Here is an 8,962-nt window from a genome sequence, read left to right on the forward strand (position 1 = left end):
AATAAGAATCATGGAAAGGAAAGTATATTTTCATTAGCCTCCATGTATGGAGGGGCATAGAGAGGTTAAGGAATTTGCCCGAGGTCACTCAAGCAGTAAGTGCCAAGCCAGGATCTAATCCCAAGAGATCCGTCTCCAGAGCCCAGTCCTGCCTCCCCGCCCCCATGTACCATCATGGAAAGATCAGCAAGTGAAAACAACAACATTGTGGAACAGTGTGTTCAGCATGATCATGACCCCAATTATTGTTACAGGCGGAAAAGCATTTACATACAAACATATACTCACATATACATCTCTATTATATACGCATGGAATTTTTCTAGGAGGATTAAAAAAAATTAACAGGGGTTACCTTTGGGGAGTTGGACTGGAGCTAGAAGGAAAGAATATTTTTCCTTTTAATTTTATATCCTTCTTCTGCTTGAAATTTTTAAAAAGTGAGTTAGGTATTAATTGACAATAAAATGTCAAAAGTAGACAGTCTGGGAGGGGGCAGGACAGCATCCCTTGCCCACCTCACTGACTGTCCATTCGACCTTTATAGAATTTTTAGGATACTGGATTATTTCCCCTCTGGCTACTGCCCAAGGCCCAAGGCCATACTTGGGTACTTAGGATGGTCACTTTTGGAAGCTCAGCTTTTGAAAATTTCATTCCTGAATCCTCTTGCGTGCATCTCGCACCAACTTCTGTTGCCCTCAACGTGCAGCCCCAGGTCTAGAGAGAGGTCATTGAATTATTTTGTTATCGCCTCAGGAGGAACCTTTACCATTGTTTTGCCTCGAGGAATTGAACACAGGACAGAGATGTATTAGAGGTAGAAACCCCAGAAACCAGGTGATCCTGGATGAGCAGGGATGACTAGCGAGTACAGATACCCCAAGTGGGGCACCTCCACACAATAAAGAGGGAAAGAAGGAATTGAAGTTCAAACATTTTTTCTACCTTATTTGCCTAACACCATCTCAGTGTGATAAATACTTTAACTATGGTTGTGGCAAAAAGGTTTCACCACAGTGCCAAATTCATTCAGTTGCTTTTGCCTTGCAGGCACATTAAATTGAGAAAAATTCTGAGGTGAAGTCTGAGCTCTGCAGAAAAGAGGAATTGGTGATAGATTAGTGATGTCTGCTGCAGGCAAAGTATAAATAACCAAAGTATTAATGCCAGGCAGTCTCATCTCTGTTTTAGTTCAATTCTGCCTTTGGCTTTTTCTTCAAATGAGATGAGTAATTCACATTTTCCCAGGTGATGTTTATGTCATTATTCCCACTCCACTCTTAGCACTTGGTTCATACTTCTGGAACCACACTTGCTACAGCCTGCCTCGTGTCTGAATTAGTCACGTGTGTGTTTGTCTCTCTCCTTAACTAATTGCTTCTGAGGACAGGGCCCATGTCATATTCTCCCTCTTCTCCCTCCTTTCTTCCTTCCTTCCTTACTTTCTCCTCTCTCTCTCTCTCTATGTATAACCATCACCACTATCAATTTCCAAATTTTTCTATCACCCTTAACAGAAGCTCAGTGTCCCCTCATGTCATATTCATGTTTCTGCACTCTCATAGAATCCTACACAGAGTAGGCACAAAAAGAATATTTATGGAATTGAAATAGATGGAACTAACTTCGGTGTGGCCCCTGACACATGAGCAGCCAGCAGAGTCCTGAGAAACACAGCCGATGGAGGGGAGATGCTCCGAAGAGGGACAAGTCAACCCAAAGCTTTAGCTCAAGATAGTTCCATTCCATTTACTGCCTTTTGTATTGGTTTTCTATGGCAGCTGTGACAAATTACCACAAACTGGTAGCTTAAAGCAACTCAGATTTATTATCTTACCATTCAGCAGGTTAGGAAACAATCAAGGTTCCTCCTGGATGCTCTGAGGGAAGAATCCGTATCTTTGCCTTTTCCAGCTTCTACAAGCCACTCGCTTCCCTTGGCCCATGTCCCACTTCCATCTTCAAAGCCAGCAATGTAGCATCTTCAAATCTCTTTATGATTCTCTCCTTCTAACTGACTCTTCTATTTTTAAGGACAGTTGTGGTCCCTGGGTGGTGCAAACAGTTAACAGTTAACATGATTAGCTGCTAACTGAAAGGTTGGAGGTTTGAGTCCACCCAGAGGCACTTTGGAAGAAAGTCCTGGTGATCTCCTTCCAAAAAAGCAGCCATTGAAAACCATATGGAGTACAGTTCTATTCTTACACACATGGGGTCACCATGAGTTGGAGTTGGCTCGATGGCAACTGGTACTGTTTATAACATTGAGCCCATCTGGATAATCCAGGATAGTCTCCCGATGCCAACGTCAGCTGATTAACAACCTTAATTCTACCTGCATTATTAATTCCACTTTGCCCCGTAAGGCAACTTATTCACAGGTTCTGGGGATTATGATGCAGACATCTTTACCCAAAAACCAAACACATTGCCGTCGAGTCGATTCCAACTCAGCGACCCTATCGGACAGAGTAGAACTGCCCCATAGGGTTTCCAATGAGCAGATGGTGGATTCGAACTGGTGACCTTTTGGTTAGCAGTCGTTATTCTACCTATCACATCTTGAAATAAACTTAGAGACAAGTCTGAACCCACAGCAAGTGGAGTTGGGAAATTTCACCTAGCTTACCAAGATCAGGAAGAGCCGTATGGCACCGGAGGCATGGTATGAGGGTCATTAAATCCTCTCCGCCGTGGTGGTTATGGAGACGGCATCACTTAAGCTTCAAAGTGCCAGCTGGATGCTTTCAGCTTCTGTAGCATTGTCCAGTCTAGAAACCTCAGCAGAGGGGGCTAGCTTTCCTGAGGACCCCTCAGGAATCTTTCCTCCTCCTCAAAGACATTCCTCTCTCTTCTTCTCCTGCTTTGGGACCTTGAGCAAAACCTGTCTAATGAACTTGGGAGTTTTTCATGACAGGATCCCCCTCCCCCAGACACACACACTTTCAGCTTTCAGTGCCTGAAAGTAAGTCCCCTGAGGTAAGGAATTACAAAAGGTCTGACTACTTGCTTGGGAATAGGATAGATGAAGAAAACACAGAGAAGGAAATATACATTAATACCTCAAAAATGTCTCAAGCCACACCTTTTGCCCGGGGTTGCCTGGTCGTCTTGGCACCATAAATGCCTCATGGCAACCCTGCCTTAGGCAGGCGGCAGCCGAGACGGTGCCCAGGCGAGGCTGGGCATGACAGAGCACCCCCCAGGAGCTGAGCATGTTTGCAGCCCTGGCACGGAGGCCGCCCAGCGTGTGAAGAGTGGCCTGTTCGGAAAGGAACGCCCGGAAGGATTGATGGCCGGCCGGCCCTGAAATAGAGCAGTCATTAAGGAGAGGCGGGCAGCCGTTGGAAGCAGGAATATTTAGTATTTAGTATTTAATATTTAGTAATGACCTGGGCGCAAACATTGGTCAAGGAGAGCCTTCCTAGAATGTGCTGTTTTCTATTTGCTTTGTGGGGGAGGAGAGTCTGCTGCCTTTTTTTGGAAAGCAGGGACAAAAATATGTGAATTTAGTGCTTATGAGAGGTAGAGGAGAGCCCTGGAAACAAACCTCCTTAATTCAATCCCCGAGGCACAAGTGTGGGGCTGAGTCCTGGGGAGAAGCCACAGGGTGGATGGGCCTTGGAGACCCTCCCAGGCAAATCATGCCCCCAGAGCCAGTGAGAGAGATTCCCAGTGTTTTCATCTAGCCTGCACTTCATTTCACCTCCAAGACCAGCAAGACAAACTCTCGTGCTTTCTCTTCTAGGATTTATTGTAAAATTCCCAACACTCTTGAATGGTCTTTACCTTAGAGTCTAAGGCTTAGACTGAGAACACTTCCACATGTGCTACTTAAAGTATTTACAAACTCTTTCTGAAGCTTTCATTATCTTTTTGCTTTGACTTTCCCCGGGCATGAATAGCTACCTCAGAAACAATTTCCCTAGTAAATTCCTGAAATTGGAAGCCCCAGGCTGTGAACATGTGTTTGTGTCTGCCCAGCACCCTTTCATTGGGGAACAACCTCCCTCATCTGTGTGGTTCTGCTGGTCTGTCGATTATGGGACTCTATCTCTTTCCAAAATAATGGGCACATAACCCAGGGGACACAGTGATTGGTCAGTGGTAGACACATGACCTAGGCTTGGCCAATGATAAGACCACTTCCTCTGGACTCAGTGACTGGCCTAGGATGAGCACATGATCTAAGCAAGGACAAAGAGAGCTCCCTTGGGAGATAGACACACAGAAATTTAGAGAGTGATGTGCTTCTTACAAGGAGCCTGGGTGCTGCAAGCAGTTTGCAATTAGCTGCTAACCTAAAGATTTATGGTTCAAACCCACCCAGTGGCTCTGCAGAAGAAAGACCTAGCGAACTGCTTCTGTAAAGATTGTATACAGTCAAGAAAACCCTATGGAGCAGTTCTACTCTGACACACACAGGGTTGCCATGAGTCAGAACTGACTTTATGGCAATGGGTTTGGTTGTGTGTATGTGAGTGTGTGCTTTCTACTGGGACTATTAAGCTGGGCTACTTTACCTGGCCACAGGAGGTAGCTCATCTAGAGTAGGAGAGAATGGAGCTACGGCACAAGAGAAACAGAATGGAGGCAGGGAGGGCAGAAGGACCTGAAGTCAGCATTTGTGCCCTGGACTTCTTTGTTGGGTAAGCTGAGAAATTCCCTTTTCATGTTTAAGCTATTTGGAGACGAATTTTTATCACTTACAACCTGATGTGTCCTAGTACATTTAGCAAATGCAGTTTAAAAAATGGAAAGACATTTTGTATATCCAAATGAACATTAAAATATTATTTTCCCAGTTTCTTTTCTTCATTCATAATGGCTGGTTAGTTTTGTGTGCAACTAACTCAAGAGCCACGAAGCCATCCTCATCTGTCCTTTCACACTGAGAGACAGACCACCTGTTCCTGCCCCAACTTGCCCTTGCAGGACCTCGTCCCAGCCCTTTGGGCCAGTATATGTGGTTGAGGAGCAGCTTAAAAGAGCCACTCTGTTGCTGGTGGTTAAATGCCCATCACGAGAAAGGAGATGTGTGCGGCAGGTGCTGCACCCTGATGCTTCCAATCTGCCCCATGATGGGTTAGTCACCTAGGAGGCAGCATGGTATAGTGGTTTAGGGTGTGGTTTCTGCAGCCAGAAAAACCGTGGTCCAATCCCAGGCCTACTACTTAACAATTGAGACAGGTGGCACCAGTTACCTGAGCTTCCTATGCCTCAAGAACCTCTTCTGTTAAATGGGGCTGATAATCACTTCTCATCCATATGGCTGGGCTGAGGATTTGCTAAGTTATTCTTGTTGCCAGTTGAACCCCAGAGCCCAGAAGCAGGACTGCTTAGGCCCAGACTCTCACAAAATCGTTCATGAAATTCCAGTTCAGGCTCAGCCCTCTCCTAGCTGTGTAACTTTGGCGAGTCACTTAATGTTTTTAAGCCCAGTTTTCCTGCCTGAGATCACAGGATAATCATGACACCTTCCTTATAGGAATGCATGAGGACTGAGTGAAACAGTGCTTGCAAAACGCTTGTCACACAGTAAGTACTCAGTACACATCAGCTATCACAGTGACGATCAAAATAGTCCTTTCTCAACAGATTAAAATTGACCCACCCCAGCTGTCTGTGCAAAGAGCAAGCCTCTCCCAAGTGAGAGGTGTGGCGAGGGAAGCTCTATAGCAGGAGTTCTGCTCCTGACACATTCCCCAACCTTTACATGCAAGTGCACGAACACATACACACACACATGCGTGCACACATGCGTAGACACACGCACGCACACACACACATGCACACACACACATGCACACACGCACACACACATACATGCACAAGCACACATGCACACACAAATACCTTGCTCTTGAGGCCTCTGCCTTTTCATGGACAAGAGGTGATTGCTGTCACGGTTGGTTTTCACATTTTCTATTTGCTAATTGTCTATTTTAATTCAAATGGAATAGCCTCATGCCTTGCACTAGGGATTGCTTCCTTGTGCTGTTTCACACGACACTCTATTTTTCTAGGTCAGGTAATTCATTTCCTTGAAGCCTTACTGTCCTTAAAAAGTTATCTATTTTTGGAGAGTTTGATTATGTTATTGTGCAGATACAAATCAATTTCATTTATTTTCATCCGACTGGCTGACAGTAGTCAAATTTTACCGTTAACTAAGTTTTTGATCGAATATATATTTGATAATATGAGACAATGCGTAGTTTAAAATGTACTATCGTTATTCTAACGTTTCTGGGTGGTGCAAGCAGTTTGCAATTGGCTACTAACGTGTGCTTCAGAGTTGTATCCTTTCACCATACTTACTCAATTTGTATGCTGAGCAAACAATGCGAGAAGCTGGACTATATGAAGAATAATGGGGCATCAGGATCAGAGGAAGACTCACTAACAACCTGGGATATGCGGATGATGCAACCTTGCTTGCCGAAAGTGAAGAGGACTCGAAGCACTTACTGATGAAGATCAAAGACCACAGCCTTCACTATGGATTACACCTCAACATAAAGAAAACAAAAATCCTCACAACTGGACCGATAAGCAACATCACGATAAACAGAGAAAAGATTGAAGCTCTCAAGGATTTCATTTTACTTGGATCCACAATCAACACCTATGGAAGCTACAGTCAAGAAATCAAATGACGCATTGCATTGGGCAAATCTGCTGCAAAAGACCTCTTTAAAGTGTTAAAAAGCAAATATGTCACTTTAAGGAGTAAGGTGCACCTGACCCAATCCATGGTGTTTTCAGTTGCCTCATATGCATGCAAAAGCTGGATGATGAATAAGGAAGACTGGAGAAGAATTGATGCCTTTGAATTACGGTGCTGGCGAAGAATATTGAATATACCATGGACTGCCAAAAGAACAAACAAATCTGTCTTGAAAGAAGTACAGCCAGAATGTTCCTTAGAAGCAAGGATGGCAAGACTTTGTCTCACATCCTCTGGACATGTTATCAGGAGGCACCAAACCCTGGAAAAGGACATCATGCTTGGTAAGGTAGAGGGTCAGCGAAAAAGAGGAAGACCCTCAATGAGATGGATGGACACAGTGGCTGCAACAATGGCCTCAAGCATAACAATGATCATGAGGATGGCACAGGACCAGGCAGTGTTTTTTTCTGTTGTACACAGGGTCTCTATGAGTTGGAACCAACTTGACGGCATCTAACAACACTAACAACCTAAACTAAATGTTGGCAGTTTGAATCCACCTATCAGTGCTGTGGAAAGAAGTCCTGGCAATCTGCCTTTGTAAAGATTACAGCCAAGAAAACTCTATGGAGCAGTTCTACTTTGTAACACATGGGGTCGCCAGGAGTCAGAGTTGACTCGACGGCAACAGGCTTTGGCTTATCATCACTCTAAGGTGATTTGGCACAGCACGCTTCATTTCTCTCTGTCAGAGAAATGCTAACCCTCTGGAAACAAACAGTTGTTAAGCTTTTTTTCTTTTTAAGATTTTGTGTGTGTGTGTGTGTGCTTTAGGTGAAAGTATAGAGCTCAAGTTAATTTCTCATTCAAACATTTAAACACGTATTTTTTTGTGACATTGGTCGCAACCCCCACGACGTGACAGCACACTGCCCCTTTCTACCTCGGGTTCCCTGTGCCCATTCTCTACTTGCTGTCCCTTCCTGCCTTCTCGTCCTGCTTTTGGACAGGTGTTGTTCATTTGGTCTCGTGTATCTGATTGAGCTAAGAAGCACACATGTGTTACTGTTTGTTTTATATTGTTTGTTGTCCATTTGGTCTCGTGTATCTGATTGAGCTAAGAAGCACACGTGTGTTATTGTTTGTTTTATAGGCCTGTCTCATCTTTGTCTAAAAAGTGGGCTTTGGGAATGGATTCAGTTCTGGGTTAGCAGAGTGTCCGGGGGCTATAGTCTTAGGGGTTCCTGCAGTCTCTGTTAGACCAGTAAGTCTGATTTTTTCTCATAAATTTGAATTCTGTTCTACATTTCTCTCCTGCTTTGTCTGGAACTCTCTGTGGTGATCCGTCAGAACAGTTGTTAGTGGTAGCCGGGCACTATCTAGTTCTTCTGGTCTCAGGCTGGTGGAGTCTCTGGTTTATGTGGTCCTTTAGTCCTCTGAGCTAATATTTTCTTCATTCTCCTTTGCACCAGATGGGATGGGACCAATAGATTTATCTTAGATGGCCGCTCACAAACTTTTAAGAGTCCAGATGCTACTCACCAAAGTGGGATGTAGAACATTTTCTTTATGAACTATGTTATGACAATTGACCTAGATGTCCCCCGAGACTATGGTCCCCAGCCCCGAGCCCCAGCTACTCCATGTCTCATAGTGTTTGGATGTGTCTAGGAAACTTCAATGTTTTTGTTTTGGTCCAGTTGTGCTGACTTCCCCTGTATTGTGTGTTGTCCTTCCCTTCACTGAAGTTGACACTTGTCTACTATCTAGTTAGTGACTTCCCCTCCCCACCCTCATAGCCATCAAAGAATACTTTTTTCTGTGTGCAAACCTTTTCTTGAGTTCTTATAATAGTGGTCTCATACAATATTTGTCCTTTTGTGACCGACTTATTTCACTTAGCATAATACCCTCCAGATTCATCCATGTTGTGAGATGTTTTCAGGATTCATCATTGTTCTTTATCATTGCATAATATTCCATTGTGTGTATGTACCATAATTTGTTTATCCATTCGTCTGTTGATGGATATTTAGGTTGTTTCCATCTTTTTGCTAATGCGAGTAGTGCTGCAATGAACTAAGCTTTTATTTTTTAAAGAACACCAATAGGTTTTTAGTACTTTTAAAGCCACAACCAAATACTGACATATTCAATATTTGAGGTTACATAACAAAAACATGCCTGCTAACCATTTTTTCAAGGATGAAAAGTATGAAGAATTGATAGAGGCAACAATGTTTCTAAACCATCTCATTTGACCCGTTGCCATCGAGTGGATTCTGA

The sequence above is a fragment of the Trichechus manatus genome, unplaced genomic scaffold (genome assembly GCF_000243295.1).
Source record: "Trichechus manatus latirostris isolate Lorelei unplaced genomic scaffold, TriManLat1.0 scaffold00019, whole genome shotgun sequence".
NCBI classification, from domain to species: Eukaryota; Metazoa; Chordata; class Mammalia; order Sirenia; family Trichechidae; genus Trichechus; species Trichechus manatus.